Source organism: Monodelphis domestica, chromosome 8, assembly GCF_027887165.1.
Source record: "Monodelphis domestica isolate mMonDom1 chromosome 8, mMonDom1.pri, whole genome shotgun sequence".
Classification (NCBI taxonomy): domain Eukaryota; kingdom Metazoa; phylum Chordata; class Mammalia; order Didelphimorphia; family Didelphidae; genus Monodelphis; species Monodelphis domestica.
This window is the reverse complement of record NC_077234.1, coordinates 98,786,118-98,812,611: the sequence shown is the minus strand read 5'-3', so window position 1 is coordinate 98,812,611 and position 26,494 is coordinate 98,786,118. Positions and strand designations below refer to the sequence as shown.

General features: G+C 35.7%; 1 long non-coding RNA gene across 1 annotated transcript; it reads left to right on the top strand.

Moving 5' to 3' along the window:
* Positions 1-617: 617 nt before the first annotated feature.
* On the top strand, positions 618-26,494 carry LOC130455938 (uncharacterized). Its single transcript, XR_008914228.1, has 4 exons — positions 618-718; positions 11,507-11,591; positions 19,248-19,411; positions 20,621-26,494. It is a non-coding gene; the product is annotated as an uncharacterized LOC130455938 (long non-coding RNA).

The following is a 26,494-nucleotide window of genomic DNA, read 5'->3' as shown; positions in this document are numbered from 1 at the left end:
ATTGGAGGCAGTTTGTGAAGGACCTCAAAGGCCAGTGAAAGGAATCTATATCTGATCTCAGGGGAAAGGGGGAAACACTGAATCTTCTTGAGTGGGAGAGTGATGCAGTCAGACTCGTGCTTTAGGAATATTTCTTTGACATCTAGGAGGAATTGGAGAGAGAGAAAAACTCAAAGTGGGAAAACTAGAGAACTATTGCAGTGGAAGAGGAGAGAGACAATCAAGGCATTTTTTAAAATTAATAATAACTCTCTAAGAATATTACCAGTGTCAAGGCAGCTAAATCACACAGTGGATAGAGAGGTAAGTCTGGAGTTGGGAAGATCTGAGTTCAAATCTGGCTTCAGAGACTTCCTGGCTGTGCGACCCTGCACAAGTTACTTACCCCACCCCACCCCACCCCCGCTATCTTAGAATTAATCTAAGATAGGTCAGGATTAAAAAAAAAAAAAAATATTACCAGGGTCACCATTGCTGCTTTAAACAAAAAACAAACAAACCATCGCATATGCTTTCTCCATGCCAGAGTTGTGATGAAAGAGCCTAGATTAAATATTAACATTTTAAATTTTTTAACAGGGTAAATTTGAGATTTGTTGTGGATACACATTAGCAACCATACCAATATACACAAAAAGACCTATATCATTGGAGCAGGGTGTTGGAACCTAGGCTGAACAGTTACTGATCTTTTAAGTGAAAAATAAGCTACTTCAGAGTAAGTAATTAGTATTACAAATTTATCAATTTCATTCTATTAAATAATAATCTAATGGAAATATGTTTTGTGTGATAATTGTATAAAGAGAAATAAAACACCTTATATTGATGTCATTTGTTAACTAGGCTTGATGATGTATAAACCTAGCAGGGTTGTCTTTCTCCTTAATCAGAGGGTCTCAAAGGTATTCCGCCTCTCCATCTGTCAATCATTTCCTCTCCTGTGTTCTATCTCTCCTCTCCATTTACACCTATTCCTACATAATACATATATAACCCAGATTGAATTGCTCATTAGCTCTGGGAGGGGGAAAGGAGGAAGGGAAGGAGACAATATAGATGATATAATTTTGGAAAATTTATGTGGAAATTTGTTATTAAAATAAAAAAAAGCTTAAAATAAATTGGTTATTTTAAAACATCTTTATGGTCCAAAGAACAGAATATAAAATTTATGAATGTGTTTTTATATATGCATTTATATAGCTAATTTTACTTTTAAATCATTTTTCAATTAACAAACATTTATTTTCTCTCTTATTTGCTCCCCTGCTCCCCAGTGGGGAGAAAAAAATAGAAAAACAAAAAAAAATTTTTTTTAAACCCTTACCTTCTGTCTTGGAGTCAATACTGTGTATTGGCTCCAAGGCAGAAGAGTAGTAAGGGCTGGGCAATGGAGGTCAAGTGACCCCCATTGGTCACACAGCTAGGAAGTGGCTGAGGCCAGATTTGAACCTTGGACCTCTCATCTCTAGGCCTGGTTTTCAATCCACTGAGCTACCCAGCTGCCCTCTAAAACAAAATTCTTGTAACAAATATGCAGGACATTTGGGAAAATATAGGAAAAATAAATTTGGACAAATTTTCACACTGGCCTTAACCAAAAAGGTATGCCTTATCCTGTATATTTAACCCATTACCTCTCTTAAAAAGTAATTTTTTTTAGCTTTTTGCCTTAGCAAGCCATTATTTGTTGCTACTTCACATATCAGCCCCCAAACCCCCTACAAATATATGTTAGAGATGAAAATTCCTTAGAAAAAATTTTTCTGCAAACACAAGGCAATATACCAAATAAATTGTTGTTGATGTAAAAAATAAATTGTATTTACACAGACTGTAACCTCAATCTGTCTTAGGGACATGCTTTTTCTTTACTGTAAAATAAAATTCAGTATGACAGTGAATAAAGGATTAGCCATGGAGTTCAGAATTGCTGTTGTCTGCCACAAGTCAGTTAAGTGATCCTCAGCCACTCATGTAGCCTCCCAAGACCACCAGACAACTCTCTAAGTTTATAAATAATTGATAATTGCTGATTGACATCTTTGAAGAGAGTTTCCAAGTTGGGTCTTCCCCATGCTTCCAGAAAATGGAGACAGGAGGATCACTCTAGGAAAGGAAAAACTCTCTCCAAATCAGTAAGAATGTCTAGATAGCAAATCTTTGTTGCCTTTAAAACAAAGCAGAGTTTTACTAAAAGAGTATGAAATTCAAACCAACTTCTAGGCCAATATTAGTATTAGTCTCACTTTTTTTTTTAAATTTAGGTTTAAGTGATGCTTTAAAAAAAACTATAATTTTGCATTTTTTCCCCCTAAGGAATTCACCAATCTAATCTATTCTAGTATTGGTCCTTTTTTTCCTGACTTAAAAAGTAAAAACAAATGATGGCTTCATAAGGCAAAAACAAAGTTTAAAAAATAACTGTTAAAGTACTTTTATGTGCTTTTCTAAAGACCATAAAATCCTGAATGAGTTCCGTTTTTTAACCTTAACAGTTTAAAAGTACTTGTTCCTTTACTAAGAATGTGGACTGTATATTTCAAATTAGTTATGTTTTACCTTATGGAATAAGAACTGTAAGTAGCTCCTAATAATATTTAAATTAATATTGTCATTGCTATGTTCATTGATAGCACAACATAAAGTACTATGTAAATGTTGTTATTATTTTGAATAGCAAAGAATCTCATTTTAAAAACTACTCAATCCAATTCAACAAGCATCTTTGTTGTTAATCAGTTGTTGAGTCGGGTCCTACTCTGTGATCTCATGGACCATAGCACGCCAGACCCTTCTATCCTTCTATCTCTTCAAGTTTGTCCAAGCTCGGATGCATTACTTTACGACACTACGACACTTTACGACACTTTACGACTCCTTTTGCCTTCAGTCTTTCCCCATATCTGGGTCTTTCCCATTGAGTCCTGTCTTCTCATTATGTGGCCAAAGGATTTAAGCTTCAGCTTCAGTATTTGTCCTTCCAAGGAAGAATCTGAATTCATTTGTTCATGTATTAACTGATATGATCTCCTTGCTTTCCAAGAAACTCTCAAAAGTCTTCTCCAGCAAAACAATTCAAAATTGTCAATTCTATGGCATTCGGTTTTCCTTTGAGTCCAACGTTCTCAGCCATACATTAATACTAGAAAAAAACATGCATGAACATTTGTCAGAAAGGTGATGTCTGCTTTTAGTTTGCTGTCCAGATTGTCCAGAGCTGTCCTTCCAAGGAGCAAGAAATCTTTTAATTTCATGGCTGCAATCATCATCCGCAGTGATCTTTGAGCCAAAAAACAAAATCTGACACTGCTTCCATTTCTTCTTCCTCTTCTGGGTGCCAGAAAGAAATGGAACCAGATACCATCATCTTTTATTTTTTGTTTACTTTATTTTTAATGTTAAGCTTCTGGCCAGCTTTTATACCCTCCTCTTTCACACTCTTCAAGAAGCTTCTTAACATTTCTTCACTTTCTGCCTTCACCCGGGTGTTGTCTGTATATCTGAAATTGTTGCTGTTTCTCCTGGCAACCTTAATTCTCGCTTTTGATGCATCCAGCCTGCCATTTTGCATAATGTCCTGTGTATGTATTTGAAATACAATTTTATATATATATATATATGAAATTAAACAGCAAGTTAAATATTATCTTATACCTTACTCTTGCCCCAATCTTAAACTAATCATTTGTTCCATGTTTGGTTCTAACTGTTGCTACTTGACCTGCTTCTACAGGTTCCTCAGCTGACAAATACGATGATCTCATCTCTTTGAGGACTTGCCACATTTTGGGGGGATCTGGCCAAAGGCTTGAGTATAGCCAATGAAGCAGAAATAGATTGGAATAACAGACAAGTTTAGCCTTGGAGTACAGCATGGAGCAGGGCAGAGAGTAGTAGAGTTGTGTCCAGATAAACCAAAGGCCATAGCAAACGCTCTTTCTCAACACTCCAAAAGGTGACTCTACATACACACAGACACCACTGGGTCAATATCAAAGTCAGATTGATTATAGACTTTGTAAACAAAGGCGGAGAATCGCTATAAAGTCAGGTAAACAAGACCCAGAGCTGACTGTGGTTCAGATCATGAGCTTCTTATTCAGATTCAATCCCCTATGATGAGTACAACTTCTTTTAGTGTTATTTCTAGATTATAGATCAACATAGAACTGATGCATTTGACTTGTATTAATGGGATTTTGAGTCCAACAGATATTATTCTATTGTTTTTGAGATTATACCCCAGTACTGCTTTTCACATCCTTGTTTATTGACGGCAAGACGACTCCATTTCTTCTAAAGGATTCTTGTCCACAGCAGAATATATAGACATCACCTGAATTAAATCCACCCATTCCAGTCCATTAAGTTCACGCACTGACACCCAAGATGTCGACGTCTAATCTTTCCATTTCCCATTTGGCCACCTCCAGTTTACCCGAGTGCATAGATCTTACATTCCAGGTTTCTGGGTAGTGTTGATCTTGATAACATTGGACTTTCCCCATCACACCAGCAGCTGAACTTTCTTTTGGCTTTGGTCCAGCCACTTCATTCTTTCTGGAGCTACTTCCTGCTTCTTCTGCTTCTTCCCAGTACCATGTTGGATGCCTTCTTCCCTGAAGGGCTCATCTTCTCGTGTCCTGCTTTGTGTCATTTAAATACTGTCCAGAGGCTTTTCTCAGCAAAGATACTGGCATGCTTTGCCATTTCCTTCTCCAGAGGATCAGCTTTGGTCAGAACTCTCCACTATGACCTGTCTGTCTTGGGGAACCCTGAATGTTTTCATTGAATTATGGAAGCAGCCCCTCTGCCACAACAAGGCAGTGATGTAGTGGTGGGCCAATCCAATTCAACAAATATTTATTAAGCACTGCTCTGTGAAAGGACTGGTGTTGTGCTGGGGATACAAGACCTACCCTGGAGGAATTGTAGGCCTTGTTTTATGATTTATTTTGGCATAGTTGGAAACTTAAATGACTAGTGCCACTCAGAAAACAGTTGGGTGAAACCAGTACTCTGTGCAGTCCGTGACTGGTTCCAAAATACAAAGGGGAAAAATTATATCATCCCTACAATCAAAGAATATATAGTCTAATAGGGGTCAATAAAGTTATGACCATCTATAAATAAAAAGTGCCGAGCCTTTCCTGGAATTTTATTTTGTACAAACGAACATAAGAATACTAAGTTAAAACAGGGATCCATATTCTACTCCATCTTCCATTCCTGACAGGTACCAGAATCAACCTCAGAAAGTCAAGGTGAATCCAGAGTATCTCTAATTTCTGCTGAATATGCTGTTCTGTCATGTATGAAAGCTTCCACATGTTTATTATCAATGAATGAATTTTTAAATAATTTGTTCACTATTATATTACATTATAAGATGCATTGGGGTAGCCTTACCTTCCCCATCCTAAAAAAATACTTTCCTCATCCTCCTAAGCAATGCCTGAAAGCTAGAAAAAGGGCTGCTTTCTTGAGAACAGTTTCTGGTGGAGGGAAGTTTAAAGAAGCATGTTCAGAGATGCATAGAGAAGGGAAAAGTCAGTGCTAAATAAAATACATAAGAAAGAAGAGACTTGGAACTCCTGGAGAACAATTCTCCTGTCTAGACTGGTTGGAACATATGTAATGGCTATTCATTAGATTCATCCTTGTGTGAGAACTCCCTCCAACAGTACAAAGTGCCACCCCCCCCCCAAGGCTCTCATCCGGTGGACTATTCTTATATTTATTTTACAAATAAGGAAACCGAGACAGAGAACCATAAATATCACAGCTAACGACTGTCTGAGATTGGATTTCATCTCAGTTTTTCCTGACTTCAATGTACTGTCTGAAGTACAGCAATGGAATATGTTGGGGATAAAACATAGGATTTGGAGTCCCAAGTTCAATACTGTCTCATGCACTTATCAGCTTGTAACCTTAGAATAGTAATTTAACTTCTCTTTATGCCTCAGTTTTCTCATCTATAAAATGGGGATAATAGCAACAACTACTTCAAAGTTATTGGGAGGTTCAAATGAACTTCACATGTAAAAACCTTTGCAGACTTTAAAATGCTTCATAAATGCTACTATTATTCATATTTTCATTAAATAACTGGCCCAACTCCTTCTCTAGCTATACATGTCCTTGATGTCTTCTTTGATACCATGTCTTTATGTCCTTGTGCATAATAAATGCTATAAAAAATCCATGGAGTGATTCACATAGAATTAGAATTTTAGAGATTGTAATTTCTGTGATATTGGCACAATTACTGCATTTCTTCTTGTAAAAACAGATAACTGGTATTTCTACAGCACTTTATGTACATTACTCATTTGAATCTCACTACAGTGTTCAGCACCATGAAACAAATAATATTATCTTTATTTTTTGGAGGAAGTAACAGGCTAAAAGAAATTCATTATAGTCATACATTAGTAATTATATCTAAATTAATTTACTTTTTTCAGCATCATATCAAGTTACCAAAAATTATTTTATAGAGCTTGAAGAAATAATAAGAAAATTCTTATGAAAAACAAAAAGATCAAGAATATCAAGGGATCTCAAATTGTATCACAAAGTAACAATGATCAAAATAATCTGATACTGGCTAAGAATTAGAGTGGTGGATCAGTGATGGAAAGTAGTAAATTACTATAGCAATTTTGTGTTTGATAAACCCAAAGATCCCAGCTTTGGGGACAATAATTCACTATTTGACAAAAATTGCTTGGAAAATTGGAAAGCAGTTTGCCAGAAACTAGGCATAGACTAACATCTTACCCTGTAGGCCAAAATAACTTCAAAATGGATACATGATTTAGACCAAAAAGCAAGTTAGGGGAATATGGAATATTCAACCTGTCAGATCTATGGATAACAAAACCAAAATAATTCTAAGATATCATCTCACACCCATCAGATTGGCTAAAATGGTAAAGGGGAGAAATGACAAATGTTGGAGAGAATATGGAAAAATGGGGACACTAATGTACTGTTGTTGGAATTGTGAACTGAACCAGCCATTTTGGAGAGGAATTTGGAATTACACTCAATGAGTTATAAAATTGCTTATGCCTTAGATCCTGACTGTTTCTCAAAATCAGAGAAAATGAAAAAAAAAAATCTATGTGTTCCAAAATATTTATAGCAGCTCTCTTTGTGGTGGCAAAGAATTAGAAATTGAGGGGATGTTCATCAATTAAGGAATGGCTAAACAAATTATGGTATATAATTGTGATGGAATATTAATGCGCCATACAAAATGATGAGCAGGCTAATTAAAAAAAAACTTGGAAAGAACTACATAGGAAAATGAACAGTGAAATGAATAGAACTAAGAGAACCTCATAGACAGCTACAAAATTAATACTGGAAGAATAATTTATGAATGTTACCTCCAGAGAGTGAACTGAAAGGTAGAAAAATGAAAGGCTTAATTTGTATAAACATGTCTTTATCTTAGATGATACCTCCTGTGATGTGAAGAGGGGAGGGAGGGGCTGGGACACTTGCAAATACTATTAATAATTAAAAAGAAAAATCAACAAAATAAAATGGCAAAATTGTTGAGCAGCAAAAAAAAAAATCTATGATTTTTATGATCCAGTGAGATAGAGAGCATTACAGGATGTAAAGTGGATAATTTTGATTACATTTAAATTAAAGGTTTGTACAAACAAAACTAATGTAGACAATATAATAAGGAAAATAGGATAATAGGGAAAATTTTTTACATTAAGTTTCTCTGACAGCGGCCTCATTTCTCAAATATATAGAGAACCGAATCAAATTTGTAAGGAATAGGAATCATTCCCCAATTGTTAAATGGAGAAAAAAACCCCAAAACTATTTATAGTATTATAAAATGCACTTAATCACTCTTAATTAGGAAAATTCTAATTAAAAACAACTCTGAGGTACCATCTTACAACTGTCAGATTGACTTATACAATGGAAAAGGAAAATGACAAATGTTACTGGACATGTAGAAAAATCGGGACATTAATGTACTGTTAATGGAATTGTGAATTGAACCAACCATTTTGGAGAACTCTTTGGAACTATGCCAAAAGGTCTATAAAACTGTGTATACACTTGACCTAGCAGTATCATTTTACTAGGCCTGTATCCAAAGAGATCCAAGAAAAAAGGAAAGGACCAATGTGTACAAAAATATTTATCTCAGCTCTCTATGTGATGGCAAAGAATTGGAAATTGAGGGGGTGCCTATCAAGTGGGGAATAGCAAAATAAGTTGTGATTTATGATTGTGATGAAATTACGCTTATAGTATTATATTTATTTTATTATGCTATAAGCAATGACCAGGAGGATGATTTCAGAAAAGCTTGGAAAGACTAATATAAACTGATGCAAAGTAAAGAGTAGAACTAGGAAAACGCTGTACAGTTACAGCAATATTATATGATAATCTACTGTGAATGACTTAGTTATTCTCAACAACAAAATGATACAAGACAATTCCAAAGGACTTATGGATGGATACTATTCATTTCCAGAGAAAGAACTGATGGAGTCTGAATGCAGATCAAGGCATTCTTTTTTTACTTCTTTCATTTTTCTTGTTATGGATCTTTTTTATTGATCTTTGTTTTCTTTTGTAAGATGGTTAAAATGGAAATATGTTTAGCATGACAGCAATATGTATAATCTATGTCAAACTGTTTGCCTTCTCAAGGAGAGGGGAAGGGAAGAATGGAAGGAGAGAACTTAGAACTCAGTACTTTTTTTTATTAATTTATTTAGTCAATTTAGAACATTATTCCTTGTTTACAGGAATCGTACTATTATCCTCCCTCCCTTTCCCCGACCCTTTCTGTAGCCGACGCGCAATTTCATTGGGTATTACATGTGTCCTTGATCAGAACCTATTTTCATGTTGTTGGTGTTTGCATTAGGGTGTTCATTTAGAAGAACTCAAAATTTTAAAAAGAAAATGTTAAAAATTATTTTCACATGTAATTGAGAAATAAAATTTTTAAAAGAAAGATTGCTAAAAATTAATAAATGAATGAATACTCCAGGGTTAGTAGTCCAAAAAAAAAAAGGACAATGTTTTTAATGCCTACCAAACTCTGGCAATTCAATTATAGAAAATGATTAGACCATTGGTCCATTTACATGATTAGATGACAGATTAAAGAAACATTTCTAGGCTATGTTTCAAAGATATTAATATATGACATTGTTACTTAGTATACCACCCTTATTAAAATTTTTGAGGAAGCAATAATAAATTCCAGGGTGCTAAAGTAGAGGCATTATGAAGTATTAAAACAAACAAAACAAAGCTAATTAAAATACTAATATTATAACTGATGATTTATCCACATGGAATAGAGTAAAAGGCAGAATAAGGATAGGAGTGATGGGAAAAGGAAATAGGTTTGCCATGCACTGAGACTGAACACTGACAGTCATTGGAATGGAGTGCCAGAAGGTTGCACTCCTATCCATACTGCTGTAAATGAACCTGAGAAAGCCCTCCAGAAATTTGGGTAGATGCTCTGGAGAATCTGTGAACAGATATGGACAAGAATTGCATAAAATGATTCTTCATGGGCTACAATCTGCCATAGTGAAGATCTCATACTCAAGTCAATAAGCTCTTACTGTGTGCCAAGACCCATACTAATGCATTAGGAGTACAAATAGAAGCAAAAAGCCAGCTTTTACCTTCCAGGAGCTTACATTCTAAGTGGGTCGGGGAAGACAGCACATAAAAAGGAGAGGAAAAGGAATATGGTGGGGAGAGTTCTTGGGGCATGGTGGTATAGTCCAAAGAATGAAAAAATGGAAGTTCCAGGCGGAACTCACCAATGGGATGAGAAAGTTGCAGAGGGAAAGGAAGAATGCAACTTAATCGTTCTGAGGAAGTCAGGAAAAGGAAGAATGGGCCCTTTCTCAGAATTGTGACAAGAAAATCACTTTAAAAGACTGATATATATTAATTTAAGGTCGCCAAGGAATTCAGCTATGTAATTCCTTAATGAAAACTCAAGTCAGCCGTCAACCTTTTATGGAGTTTTAATTACAAACAGGAGGAAGAAAGGAATTAGAGATAGAGAGATAGAGGGAGAGAGAAAGGGGAGAGAAGGGAATAGGGCTTAAATACCCCTACTGTTTAGGCTGGGCCAAAAGGCCCAAGCCCTTAGATAGCTGGGGCAATGAAAGGAGATCAGTCCCTATTACTCACGTGACCAAAAATGGAGAAACAGTCTCAGAGGCCCCCACCTTCAGCTTCCTTCAGCGCAAGCTTCTCAGAGCACACCGCAACCACTCCGACAAACTCCTCAACCCCCCTCGAGTCTTCAGACCCCCCTATCCTTAAGGAAACCATCCAAGTTCCCTCCCCTCAGTTCTCACATCTACCAATCACTGTCCGTCAATTTCCCTGTGCCAATGGAGGCTCTAGCTTAACCCAGGACCGCCCAGAGGTCTCTGACTTTGCACATGTCTGTTGAAGGTCATATTTTCAAATAATTAAATCTTTGATCCTTTGCTACAGCCCTTTCTAAATCCTGTTAACCTGAGTAGGGTAGAGATTGGAATAATTAAATTTTGATCTAGGCTGCAGCCCTTACTCAATCCTGTTAGGACTGAATAGGGTGGAGATTGATTCCAAGTATCTCCATTGTATCAATTCTAAAATCAATCATGACTCAAAGAAATTCCTGTTCTATGCTTAAGCATAGGTCAAAGTCCTTTCCATTGTTCAGCAAAAGGTTTCTGTCCTAAAGTAATCTTAAGAAGGGAGGAGAAGGAACCTCCCATGCCAATGGGGTTCACATTCCAATAGTCAAGACCCACTATCAATAGGAAATTTTTCAAGTATGAAATTTCCCAATGGTGAAATTTCCAACATTTATAAGTCTAAGAAATTTTGAGGTTTACAGAATGGAGGTTCCAGGAACAACTCAAAACAAATAAATAATGATTAAGAGTATTGTTATTCAAAATGGCAACTGGGATTGGGATATTGATGATGATGGAAAGCTATGTCCTCTCATTATCTCCAGTCACACATATCCTGCCATGCATATTGTATTGCCACAACTGCACAAATGTTGTCTGGGGCAAGCAAAATGCACATCCCTTGATTCCCATATTCTCAGCTCTCATCTCTGGGCTTAATTTTAGTCAAGAATCTGCTATTTTTAGAGAAGTCCTTTAAATTATCAGCACAGGAGTTCTCAACCTTTAGATCTCTTAATTCATAGACCCCTTTGGCACTCTGATGAAGTCTATGAATTCCTTATTAGAATAGTATTTTTAAATGTATGAAGCAAAATATAAAATGTTACCTCCCCTTCCAAAACAAACAAATAAACAAATAAACCAACTCAATTATGTTGAAATAGTTAACAAAATATATATATTTAGAAATAGACACAGACGTCAGGTTGAGAACTCTTGAACTTACAAAATTTATATACTGGAATGTCTACATCTATCTCTAATTGTCCTTTTGACAGTTTGACAGTTCTCCACTGTATGTAAAGAAGATCACCTGATATTAAAGTTGTTCCTGCTTTTAAAATGCCAAATAAAGCCCAAGAGGTAAGCCAAATTGCAATGAGAAAAATTTGTAGGTATATGTGTCTTGTGTATTGTGTGTGTGTGTGTGTGTGTATATATATATATATATATATATATATATATATATATATATATATATATATATGGGGGGGGGGTATGAGAAAAGTCTTAAGATGCATCTAAAGAAAAGACATTTAAATTAAAACATCCTTCCAATGCCTGAGCTGCCCAGGTCCAGTGGGGGGAAAAAATGGTATGTATATGAATGTTTGTAGATTGAAAATATCCTTGAAGAGACGCAGAAACTGGTTTTCATTTTTAATTTGTAGCCAGCACATAGCCCTGCAAATAGTAGGTACCTGAAAAATGCTGGTTGAATTGAATAAAACTGTCCTGAATCACTTTGACTAAAAGTAGCATCCTGCAATAATTTGTTCATCAGTTTGAGGTAATCAGTTGTCACAATGGAATGGACTTGGTGGAACAAGCAGCAATCTTACTTTAATTGAATTCAGAATTAAATTATCCCTTTCAAACTTCAATTACTGCTTCTGAGTCATTCTATTTCTGATGCTGTTCTGTGTTCTTGCTTAATTTAGATTGGAGAAGCACTGGATGAGCCAAAAATAATGGATTTTTCTTCCAGAGCAATTCTTGAATACACCCAACTAAATTAAGAGATAGTAAACTTCTGTGTGGGTAGAGGAGGGCACACAAAGAGAAAACTAGAGTTCCTTGAAACACCATTAGTATTTAATCACCCTTATGAGATGGGTTAGTAGTGTGACCTATCAAATATGTGTTGGCAAAACCACTGAGACCCTGGGCTAGCCCCTAAAATTACTAAACTATGCATATCCTTTGACTCAACTATACTACTGAGCCTATACTCTAAGGGGATCAAAGAGGGGAAAGATCTATATACAAAATTATTTATAGCAGCTCCTTTCATATTATCCCCAAACTGGAAATTAAGGAAGTGCCCACCCATTGGGGAACAGTTAAATAAATTATAGCATATGAATACAATGGAATATATTTTTTGCCATAAAAATGATAAAATGGGCAATTTCAGAGGAAACCGGGAAGGCTTATGGGAAGTGACTAAAACTAAAACAATTTCTACAATGACAATATTATGAACAAAAACAAGTTTGAGAGACTTAAGACTTTTGATCAATGCACTGATAAACCAAAAGTCCAAAGGACTGAATATATAACATATTTACAACCTCCAGATGGATGATGGACTTAAAATGCAGAATGAAACACATTTTTAGACATGACTGATTTGGAAATTGTTTCACTAAACCATATTTGTTAAGAGAGGGTTATTTTTCTTTCTTTCTTAAATATCTAATTGAGGGGGCCCTTGGGAGGGAGTGATTATGTTGGAAGGAAGGGAAGATAGAAGGAAGAAAGGAAGGAAAGAAGAAAGTAAAGAAGGAAGGAAGGAAGGAAGGAAGGAAGGAAGGAAGGAAGGAAGGAAGGAAGGAAGGAAGGAAGGAAGGAAGGAAGGAAGGAAGGAAGGAAGGAAGGAAGGAAGGAAAAAACCTTCAAATTAGGACAAGGACAAATACTTCAAGAATTATCAGGATCCCTGAAAAGTATAACGAGACCACAAAATCTATAAAGACAGGAAAACTGTCTAGAATCATTTAAGACATTGGGAAGAGTAATAGAAAGACTGCACTAGTTACATGTAAGAAATCACAAACTGAACACACTCATAAATATCATATCCAAAATGCAGAGTTTTCCACATTTAAAAAAAAAATGTCCTACACACCGTCAGAAAGAAAGAGATCATGTATCAAGGAATTATAATCAGGATCACATAACACTTAGTAGCAATTCTTGTAAAGGAAAGAAAATCTTGGAATATGATATACCAAGAGGCAAAAGAAGAGTTTTATAACCAAAAATAATTTATCCCATAAAACTGAGTAAAATTCTACATGAGAGAAACTGGACCTTGAATAAAATTTACAATAATTCCTCTTAAGAAAACCAGAGCTAGGAAGCATCTTTGCAATCAAAGATGGCAGACATTCTCAATTTCACACGTAATCTTACTTTTTTTTGCTTTACCTCATTTATGGAATTTTTTTCTTCATAGGTATTTCTTAAGTTCAGGAAAAAGAATTTTAATCAAAAGAGAGATAGATGAGAACAAGAGGAGAATAGAATTTAAGAAGAATAGAGTTGGAGATAAAGCAGTAACAAGCAAAACAAATTTTAGTTACAGAGGATGGATTATGAAAAGGGAATTAAAAAGTAAATAGATGTTGCCATCTATTTATTAGAATAATTTAGATATGTATTGGATGAAGAGATGAAGGGCAAAGGAGTATGATCAAACAGCTCTAATTAATAAATGCTTATTGATCCATTGGTAGAGAAAAATAGGAGAGAAATAAATAAAAAATTTCTATTACCTAGATAATGATATGCATTTGGATGGACAATCTATAGAGCTTAGCCCTTGGCCATCTGTATTCATAGCTGGAACAGATAATACAATTGGATGACTGTGCCCAGAAATGAGAGGAGAGTAGAATGGTGTGCCTTCAAGAAATTGCAAAATTCTTTTATTGGTCCCAAGTTGCCTTTGGAAAAAAGGCCTGTGTTTTTATGTCAATATTCTTTAGATACTTCTTTAGCAGCAAGACATGAAGTACAATTATCTTCCAAAGAATTAAAAATTACTATAACATATAAGGTAACAAAGGGGCACATAATGGTTATAAAAATACTGAAACACATAAACAATGAGGAATTTGGAGAAAAAGAGAGAGAATCATCAAGAAAATATATAATAAGTAGCATGGTATACTGGATAGGGAATTGAACTTGGAATCAGGAGGATTTGGGTTCAAATTTTACTTCAGAGGCTTACAGGAGAAATTATACAACATATCTATGCCTCATTTTACACATCTATAAAATGAATGGGCTAGACTTAATGGACTCCAAAGTCTCTTCCAGCTCTAAGTTGTTTTTTTAAATCCTTACCTTCCATCCTAGAATCAATACTATGTATTGGTTTCAAGGCAGAAAAGCAATAAGGGCTAGGCAATGGGGGTTAAGTGACTTGCCCAAGGACACATAGCTAGGAAGTATTTGAGACCAGCTCTAAATTTATGATTCCATGATAGTGAGAGAAGATGGATTGATTCCATGGCAAGAACAAACCATGACAGGTCAACATCCAGGGTGTTCCATGTGCCCCATGATGCTAGGAGAACTCCAGGAAAGCTTCTAGCAAGGAAGGCTGCTATTCTGTCAAGAATTTATGGATGGATATGGGAAAAAAACAGAAATTGTGATTTCCATCATTGAAAAGAACTTCCAAGTCAGTGAGTTCACTAGCCTGCTTTCGCATCTTTTTGCACAATTTAGTGCTTTTTAAAAATTTTTCAAAAACTTCTTTTTATTGTGAACTTAACAAGCACAAACATCTTCATAGCCAGAGAAAAACAGGAAAAGAAGATTGTATATGAAACCATGACTATCTACTATAGTTTAGATTTTAACACGTATATGTAATTTGACCTAGTTGTACCTATTATGGCCTTTTTTTACACACAACAAATTATTCCTTTTGTTGCAGAAAATAAGTACAGGTGCATATTCCATATGCTTTTCTATAAAAGCATTTCTACAAAATGTCACTGCATATACCAGTATAGCCTTTTGGTTTTTAAAAGTCAAATATCACACAGATTAATTCATTTCATTAATTCATTAGTGGCTGAGTTCAGAACTTCATTGTGCTCTCTTGTGTCTTAAATGTTTCACTGACACTCTTTTCTTGATTTTCTTTTTTTTTTTGCATCAATAACAAAATTCCTCCCCACCAAATAATAAAGCCCTGTCTTGTGACAAACAAGTGGAGTCTAGCGAAATAAATGCACACCTTGACCAACTCTGAAAAATGCATCTCATTTTTCATCCCAGGTCCGTTACTTTTTTGCTAAAAATTAAGAAACAGATTTTCTCCTTAGTTTCCTGGACTTCTGATTAGTCACTCACTACACTGTGTTCTCAAGTCTTTTGGTGGTGTGTTTTTTAACCTCTTTCTTCTTCACACCATTAAATCTAGAGAAATAAAAATGTAGAGAGCAATTTCAACACACAAGTATATGTGGTACTATCTACTATCTATAGATGGCAAATGTCATTCCGACAAAGGATTTTGTTTCTTATTTTTTTAATTGCCAGATGAACAAAGTAAATATTCATTCCTATATCTAACCACGTATTAATTCAATAAACATTTACTGAGTTCTTAGTATGTGTCAGGTATCATCGGAAATAAAAAGATAAACTATGATCCTATCTCTCATGAAACGGAAAGTCAAGTAGAGAGGATAAGACATGAGCACAAAATAAGTAAGAAGGAACAAATGAAATAAAAAAAAAAAGAAATAGTGTGGTATTATAAGAAAGAAAATGTTATGGGAACTCAGAAAATTTTTAAATAAATAAATTTGTTTAAAATAAAAATATGTATTACTATGTTAATATGTAAAATAGATTTTAACATAATTATGCCTATTTAAAATATAAATAAATATTAATGTATAAATATGTTTATAAATAAATAAATTTATTTAAAAACAAATGGCTTGTTAATATGATTATCATGAATGCACTATAATGAATCTTTGAGAATAATAAATACTTTTTTTAAAAAATGACCCTTTCCTTCTGTTTTAGAATTAACACTAAGTATTAGTTCCAAGGCAGAAGGCAATTGGAGTTGTGACTTAATGGTCATACATTAAGAAGTATTTGAGAACAGATTTGAACTCAAGACCTCTCACCTTCAGGCCTGGCTCTCCATCCATTGGACCACTTAGCTGCCCCAATAAATATTTTCTTAGTTTTTAACCTTTTTAATATAATAAAAGTAACCAACGTGCAAAGACATATCAACTGTTTACATGTTTACAAAGTTCTCACTTGTTATTTCAATATGAAATTTAATCTGTAGGCAAGTAGGAAAAGAGGAGGAGAAAGTTAAAAAGTTAAAAAGAATCTTGGAAATCATCTGGTGGTTGAAGCTTAAAACTAGAACGTGATTGCTACAGATCTTTCTCCAGTATTCTTCCCCTTTTCACTGCTCCATAGCTTTCCTCTCTTCTTTCACAATGCAGCTCAAGCCCTTCCTAATTCCTTCAACTTCTAGTGCCTTCCCTTCCAAACTACCTTGTATTGCACTGCTTTGTGTTTATTTATATTCATGTAAACTTCTTTAGAATATATATATATTTTTTGTTTAAATGTATTTTATACATATATATATATGTATACATATACATATGTATAGAGAGACTGCTGTGGGCATAGAAAATTGCTCTCAGAGGCAGAAAAACCTGGGTTCAAATCCTGATTTTAATATCTCCTGGCTAGGTGACCCAAAGCACAGTAACTTAGTGCTCTGGGCAACTAAAAATTGCCGAGAAGATGCCAACTTGCCTTGGTAGAGGGAGTTTCTACATCTGAGAGTTTCCTGTGTCAGTAATGTCACAGGTCCGGTCTCAGTCCGTATAGACCTCTATGTGCTTATTTTCTTCTCAATTAGTCTGTAAATTCCTTCAGAATAGAGATTATTTCATTCACTATATTTTTATTACTGGCACCTGGCACCTGGCACATTTTAGGCACTTAAATATTTTTAATTAATTTAGACTGCTCTCTTTCTAGTCCACTATGCCATTCTTCATAGCTCCTTTGCTTGCATTGATAATCTTAATAGTATTAATAATAATATTTTCCTCTAAGTTATCTTTGATAACTTTATATCTTTGTATTATAATAATATCTTTAATAAGTCATTTACATGGAAAAGTATATGTAAATTTATAAATTCTACCCCAAATCTCAAAAGATCCAATATTTTGGAAGAGGAAGTACTTTGTGTTAATGTGCATATGTGTCATTCTCTCCTTTTTTTTCTCTATTGGACTCAAAATATTATTTTCCTTCAGTAATTTCCTGTCCATGTGAAAAGAGAAAGGGAAACTGATTTTCATAAGTTTCACTTTAGCCTCTAAAGAATGAAAGTGATTATAGCATGATACTCATTACAATTCAAAATATATATAAATGAGTTATTAAATATATAAAACTATAATCATCAATGAAAGGAGTCAGAATGAGGATTGCACTTGAAATCAAATTGCAGTCCCAGCTCTTCAATTTCAAAATCTGCAAAGCAAGAATAATGATGACTTCTCTATTTTTATCCCCGAGTTGTTGTCAGTATAATACATAATAAATATATTATATATCATACAAATAGTATCTAATATATGAAAGTATAATATAAAAAATGTGAAACTGGAACTCTGAAAACTCTACTGGTTTTATCATGAACGAAAATGAGGTATAGAATTCTGGTCAATGCAGTGACCACTGTGAACTCCAAAGGATGAGCAGAGAGACTTGATACTATTAAAATTATTTTGAGAGATTGGTTTGGGGTAAGAATATCAGTTTATGGATTAGGCTAACATCATAACCAATAAAGTGATAGGTCAGAGGTCCTCTAAAAAGACCAAAAACCCAGAACACCCTTTAATTTAGGCAGACCTATAAATGGCGTTTTAGGAGCCCATTATTCAGTCCCTCCCTTGAACATCCCAAGTCATTTCTAATTGGGTAAAAGCTAATTAGGAGACGGTCCATCAACCTTTCTAATCCTCCCCATCTCTATGTGATGGGGGTCCTAAAGGAAAGAAGAGAATTCTTGTCTTACTCTTCTATTAACCAAATTCCTTTAAAAGAGAAGGCATTCATTGGTATTCCTAAGGATAAAAAAAAATACAAAAGGCAGTAGACTGGATGGTGCCTGTGATTCAAAACCCTGGCACGTCAATTCTCTCTAATATGCACCTTTCTGAGGTAGGGCTCTGATGTAGGCATTAATACAGTATGTGAAAAATAAATTCACACATTTCTTTTCCTCCTCTTGGTAGGGGACTGGTGGATTATAGGTGAGTAATGTGGCTTATATTTTCAGACATAAACATAAAGAAGATTTCATGCAAGGTTGACCATAGTGTATATTTATTTGTAGAGTCAAGGTTATTAAGCCAGCTGTGGCTAAAAAAGCCCATTATCTGCTTTTTGGTTGTTGTTCCTGCTTGCTTTGGAACAGAACCATTCAATGCCACACCCCAGTGATTAGTATGTGGAGTATTTAGTAATCTCCATTTTTTTAATTAAAGAGAAAATATTCAAAAAGCAGTAGATGTTTAGATAAGTTTGCTGAGATTTGACCAATTACCTTTATAATCAAGTAATGTAAGATACCTTTTTGTTATAGTTGAAAAAGCAGGTAAGAAGATAGTTTCACAGACAATGCAATGAATGTCTTTTGTCCTTGTCGTATAAATGTGAACATAAACCAAGAAAACAGAATAGGATCAAACAGAGCATTCGGTATGTAAATTTCTTCTTGAAACTTGCTAGAATTTACAAGGTTTTATTTCTTTTTCTGAATTGGCTTTTGGAGGAAAACAAAAACAAAAACAAAATGCTCCAACTGAAACATTTTTAAATTGTCAAACACAGTTGCTAGGATCCTTTGCATGTTTCCCTTTAAAATACATTAATACAGGGAAGCAAGAGTTTGTGTGTGTGTTTTTTTTTTCTTCAATACACCAGGATGCTGTGATTAACCTGAAATCAGTTCAAGAACTAGGCAAACAACTGGGCTTTGAATGGACAATTGTTGCTAATGAACTCGGGTTCAGCAGAGCGGAAATAAGTCAATTCCACACAACTAGTCCTCAGAAGAAGGCTCAAGCGAGAAAGATGCTGGAATGCTGGTATGTTGTCTAAGAAGAATAAAAGATTACATCTTCCTTTCTCCAGGCTCATTTTATCCTTAACCTTCAATTATGCTGACTGATATTTTAGTTATATAACTAGATATCTTTTTTTTCATAAGTAGAAAAATGGGTGTTTAATAGCCATGCAATTTTTCTAACTATAACTATACTTACTAATAAAAGAGAGATACTATTTTAAAAGGAATTGGTATTAAAATGTAATCAATTATAATATGTCATACTTTTTTTATACCATGTTCCTCTGGCAAGTTTTAAAAACAATAGCTGTAGAATTTTTTTTTTTACTAATTGAGCTTCCTGAAATAGATATGACATACACAAATGTGATCATTTGCTGCTAATAAAGAGCAGAATTTAAATTCAGACCTAGGCCCTTTGGCTTCAATTTCAAAGTTTTACAAACAAAGAAATGAAAAATTACCTATTCCTTCCCCAATGTCGTAGAGTTATAAATGTAATTAGTTGTTAAAGGATCACTGGCTAACTTGATTTTGATTGACTGCTCATCCACCCAGGAACAGAAAATTTTTTAAATGTCATTTTAATTTTATTTTTTAAAAATATTTTTACATGCTTACATGATTGATGTTCTCTCCCTCTCCTCTTTTCTCCCCCCCTCCTGGAGTTGACAAGCAATTCCACTTGGGTTGTACATGTATTATTATTACTCAAAACATATTTCCATTTTATTCATTTTTGTAAGAGAATAATCTTGTAAAACCAAAACCCCAAATCCTATAAGATTAGGGATCTTTAGAGAAGCATTATACACTGCGTCCTCAGACTTTTGCCTGGGACCTTCCTGTGATGAATCAAAAGAAAGATGAGTAGGACCTGGAGGACATGTATAGCAATAACCTTTTAAATTTTCTGTTCCTTGGTTGGAAAAGACATGCAGGAGAAAACATAAGATTTGTCACTTGTTTACATGGGTATATGATTTGGGGTTTTGATTTTTAAAGATTCCTCTTTACGAAAGATTATTACAAAATTGAATTATTTCAGCCTCTCTTGCAATGTCCCCAGTATCCTAATGGCACTGCCCTAGACAAATTTATTGACCCTGAAAATGCAAATTCTGGAATTTGACCCATGAAAATATAGTGTGTGTGAATAGGGAGGACAACTTTTTATTTTTATTTGAAAACCAAGCTACTAAATAACCATCCTCTCAACAACCCACAGGTATGAACGATCTCAGAATGAGGTGAACAAAACAAAGCTTCTTAGAAATGCTCTGGAACGAGCTGGAAGGAGAGACCTGGCAGATAAGCTCCACTGCCTCCACTGGGGCCATCAGAAGTTAAGTAAAAGAGTGGAGCTCCCATCAGCTTTCCCCTTTATCATTATTATACACAAAACTATCAATAACAAAGAAGGGCTGAAAAAGATTAATGAACTTAGTTGAAATTATTAACTAAATACATACGGATAATGTGAAATGTAGTTGTCTTGGTTTTAAATGACTCAAACTCACCACTCTAAAAATAATGTTAGTATCAAGGAAAATGCATCCATATCATTCCATTACAAAATCACTTGGCTTGCTTACTTCCATGTAATAATCTAATATTTCAATCAAAATAAGCCAGGAATGATCTAGACATTGAGTTGCCCCCCCATCTAATATTTCAATCCCCAGGAATGATCTAGACATTGAGTTGCCCCCCCCCCATCTAATATTTCAATCCCCAGGAATGATCTAGACATTGAGTTGCCCCCCCCCCCATCTAATATTTCAATCCCCAGGAATGATCTAGACATTGAGTTGCCCCCCCCCCATCTAATATTTCAATCCCCAGGAATGATCTAGACATTGAGTTGTTTTGTTTCAATTACTGTCAGAGAGATCAGAGGGAATATTTTACAATATAGTTTTTTTACACAGAATTTACAAATTTAATTGATTTTACAGTATAGTTTTCATATTTAATTAGTAAAAGGGACTGCTATAGCCAGATCCTGGTTTCTTATTATAATCAAATCCAATAGATCGTTGCAGATATCAGACCATAAATATCTAGTATCAACCTCATTTCAGAGGTGTGCATGCTCTGCTCATAGAAGTTATATGTGCCCACATATGACTCTGTCTAGGTTCAATGAGTAGATGCCAACAGTCTCTTCCATTGACTCTTTTCCAAAAGAGAGTTTGATTTCTGCCAGGAGGGAAAGCAGGAGGTTGAAGCTGGCCGTTCTAATCTCCTCAGAGAAAAGGTACTCAGCTAGAATTCTATCTAGCTGTCTCCCCTACTATTATTAAACTAGGGGAAATCATTTTTAGATTCAAGCTGCACTCCTAATGCTATCCCCCTTAATGGGGAAGGAGTGCCCCCATGCTATATGTATAGACAAGGCTTGACTCCCCATAAAATGCCAGTTTTACAAGGAACACAAGTAGAGAATAGCAAATAAACCCATTTTCAAACATAGCAAACAGAAATCAGAGAAAGTATATGGATGAAAATATGCCAGACAGTACACAGAGTGAACCAATTCTACTGGGAGCAAATTAATTCAGCTCAACCTAGAGAATATCCCAGATCTTAGGCAAGGAGAAATTTCTTAAAAATCTCTAGCTGGAGAGGAGGGCTCCTTTCCATAGTGGTGTCTTCTCAAAGACTCTCCTTCAAGGATCTTTCCCTGAAGAGAATCTAAAACTGCTTGGCTTCCCTCTTAGAGCTTTAAGCAAAAACAAAATCTCTCTCCTCTCTCTGCCTCTTGTCGACATCATATCCTTCTCCCCTGCGCAGAAAACCCGGTAATCGGGCTCCGTCCACGAGGAGAGTCTTATGCCAATGGGCATTGACTGAGCTGAGGGTTACAGATGGGCCTGCAGGGAATATGTGTAGCCAAGATACACCTGGCCTTCTTATCCAGCTGTCTTCACAGGGCTTGCCCTCCTGTCCACAGCATCTCTCCATGGCTTCTGAGAAGAACGCTGCAGAACTGCTGGAAAAACGACCACCTTTCTAGTAAAAGTCGCCGTGCCCAGCTGACCAGAGACAGGCAGAGTGCTTCCAGGCTCAGGTTCAGTGATGTCTTCATGCCCAGGATAAAGACAATGGTTCTTCCTAACTATTTAATTTAGGGCTAGACATTCTATCAATTCTTTCTGTTTTAGCATGCCCATGGAATGAAGCCAGAACATAAAGTAAACTAAGGAGGTGCTTTCCATTCATTCAGCCCAATTCCTGCCTTTGTTATAAATGTCCTGCAGGAACAAAACCCCCTTGCTTTGATGCTGTTATTTTAGCCAGAGAAAAACTCCACGAACCCCTACATTAATAATGATGACGATGACGGTGATCATATCATGCTTTAAGGTTTACAATGCAGTTTCCTCACTAGGAAATGAAAGTTTCCGAGACATTAAGTGATTTGCTCATTTTTTATAACGAGTGCTAGAGTGAATACACATCTGTCTTTAAGAATATTATTCTAGGGGTAGGTCAGTGAATTGAGTGCCAGGCCTAGAGATGGGAGTCTTGTATTTAAATCTGGCCTCAGACTTTCCAGCTGTGTGACCCTGGGCAAGTCACTTGACCCCCATTGCCTAGCCCTTACCACTCTTCTGCCTTGGAGCCAATACACAGTATTGACTCCAAGATGGAAGGTGAGGGTTAAAAAAAAAAAGAATATTATTCTATTATACTGTGTAAATGTGAATTATATGGAGAAACTTTGGGGGGGGGGAATCCAACTTTAAGATGTATTTTCTTATGAAGACGTGAGAGGCAAAATGTCATAGTGGCTAGAGAACTGGCTGCATGAGTCTGGACAAGCCTTTCCATGTACTAGCCAGCTCTCTAAGACTATTATTATAGGTTGCAATAAAGGTCCCGGTTTATATTGAGAGAGGGCGTCTTCTCATCCTATACCAATAAAATCACAAGTCCAGTCCCTATACTTATCTCTTTCTTTATATTAGAGAAAGAACACGGAGCCCTCCAGCCAGGAAGACTTGAATGCTCCTGACTGGTTCGTTTTGTCTCTGGACAGCCTGGAAAGTGGGTTGGTGTGCTCTCTCAATCAGAAATTCTATTGAACTTTGAGGAACAGGTAGGTGGTGAAGTGGACAGAGTAGCCCCAGAGTGAAGAGGACCTGAGTGCAAATTTGACCTTATACACTTAACTAGCTACATGAGCCTGGGCAAGTCACTGACTCCATTTGCCTCAGTTTTCTTGTCTGTAAAATGAGTTGGAAAAGGAAATGGCAAACAACTCCAGTATCTCTGCCAAGAAAATCCCAAATAGGGATTGAACATGACTAATTGAGTAAACAATTGGACTTCTAGATAGGGCTTCTCTTAATTGGAACTCTATTAAATTTTATGATTGGTGGTGGGATGGAGCTGCTTTCTGGCTCAAAGTTCACATTCCACAAATCCTGACTTCCTCTAACTCTACAACTTTCTTTTGATGGTCCCTTTGGGTAAGATCAATAATTATTTGTCTAATGAATCAGCTAATCTACTAATCAGAGAAAGGCCTTTTTGGTTCTTAAGGTAGGGAACAGGACCTTACTGCCAAATTAATACCTCATTCTCTATTATTATATACTAAGATTACAAATTCTGAGCTGGGAGTGGGGGTGGGGTGGGAGGGTTTGGGGTAGGGAGAGAAAATAACTAAATTCTTCCTTTCTCAAGAAATTTTCCTCAGTTTCTCCTCCCAAAATTTAAATCTCTGTCCTTCTTTACAAATACAAACCAACACCTCCTCAATGTCTACACCATTTCCTCCTGATTTTTTTATTCAGCTCAAGTTGTCTCTTCTCTTCTTTCCCACAAAAGCTAAAAGTAGAGTAGTAATTCCAGGCTGTCAACAGGTTGTTAGCTCTTCTTCCCAATTTTGTGTCATTTGCAAATATGATAAACACAACCCAATTATCAACAAGTATTTATTAAGATCCTACCATGTGCACAAAGAAAAAGCAAAAATTGTCCCTTGTGACAAAAAGCTTACATTCGAATTGAGGAGACACACATGAATTATACACACACACACCCATATTAATATATAGATGAACATACAACATATACACAAAGTAGACTTTAAAAGAAAGGAAGGACTGCTGAAGGCATGAAAAGTTTTTTCTTTATTAAAATTTTTATTTTAATAACAAATTTCCACATAAATTTTCCACAATTATATGATCCATATTGTCTCCTTCCCTTCTTCCCTCTCCACTCCCAGAGCTGACAAGCAATTCATTCTGGGCTATCCATATATTATCACGCAAAATATATTTCCATCTTACTCATTTTTGTAAGCAAATAATCTTATAGAACCCCCCCCCCCTCCAAATATACCTAAATAAACAAGTGATGAGTCATGTTTTCCTCTGCATTCCTATTCCAACAGTTCTTTCTCTGGAGGTGGATAGCGTTCTTTTTCTTAAGTCCTCAGAATTGTCCTGGATCATTGCATTGCTGCTAGTAGCCAAGTCTAACACTTTATATATCGTCACACAATATTGCAGTTCCTGTGTATAATGCTCTCCTGCTTCTGCTTATTTCACTCTGTATCAGTTCATGGAGGTCTTTCCAGTTCTTTCTAAAATCATCCTGTTCATCATTTCTTACAGCACAATAGTATTCCATCACCACCGTATACCACAATTTGTTCAGCCATTCCCCAATTGAGGGACATTTTAGTTTCCAATTCTTTGCCACCATAAAAAGTGCAGCTACAAATATTTTTGTACAGACAGTCCTTTCCCATGACTTTTTTTTTTCTTTTTGGGATAAGATCTAGTAGTGGTTTTACTGGATCAAAGGGTATGCATTATTTTAAAGCCTTTTGGGCACAATTCCAAATTGCCCTCCAGAAGGGTTGGATCCATTCACAACTCCAACAAAAATGTATTAGTAGATACAGAAATTTTGAAAGAAGCCAAGGATTCTAAAAGGTGGACAAGAAGGCAGGGAAACCATTCCAAACATAAAGGCAGGCAGGGCAAAGGCACCAACGTGGGAGACAGAGGACTATTTGTGAGGAATAACAAATAGGCCAGGGTGCCTGAACTACAGCATGTATGGAAAAGAGTCATGTATAAGAGGAACAGAAAAAATAAGGGTCTATTTTTAAAGAGATTTAAAAGCAAAATAGTGGTGCTTATATTTGATACTAAAGACAACAGAGAACCACAGGGGTTTACAGAGTAATAGAGTCTTGTCTTAAGGAAAATTACTTTGCAGCACTGTGGAGTACCAAATGGAGTGGGGAAAGATTTGAAGCAAAGAATGTTAGAAGGATTATTAAAATGGCACAGATAAGAGGTGATGAGGCCCTAGATGAAAGCAGGGGTTGAGTGTTATTACCTGTAAATAAATTCTGTGAAAAATTTGAAGCTTCACAGTTTGCCTATAGTTTTTGTCCCCAGTTCTGGAACCATGATCAAATAAACTCGGACATGCCATTTTATGAAACATCCAAATTTACCCTTGTCCCGTGTGAACTTGCCTTCAAGAAACTCCCAGACTACCCATGAAGTATCTTGGATAAGAGTAATAGAAATGCTTAAGGCTTAAGTACCCTTTTTGATTCCTTGGTTTCTCTCTTTGTATTTAGCACTTACTTAGATACTTAAGCCTCTTACCCAAGCCCCTATGTAACTGGTCAGTTGTCCTTATTTTCCTACATTTGCCAAAGTATATATAAGACTCCAAATTCTTTAGGTGGATGGAAATTCCAATGATGAAGATTTCCATTCAAGATGCATTTTCCCAGAGACATTGTTCCCAGAGTCTCAGAGCCTAGCTTGGTATGGTGGTACTGTTTGTGTGCGCATGACTCGGTGTGAGGGTCATAAAAACTCTTTCTCCCTTGTCCTAATTAAAGACTTGTTCTTTTTAACTACTTCAGTTGTTCTGTGTTTTTTCCAGGTTGGTTGACAACTCTATCACAGATTCTAGATAGATTGTCATTCTACATTATCCCCCACCCTAGTCTTACTTATCTTCCCAGTAATATTCTGAAGCAAAGTGACCCGTCTTGGTCATCACTACCTGACTGTTTTCTCCCCTATTTTAGGAAGCAGGTTTCTTGAGGGCA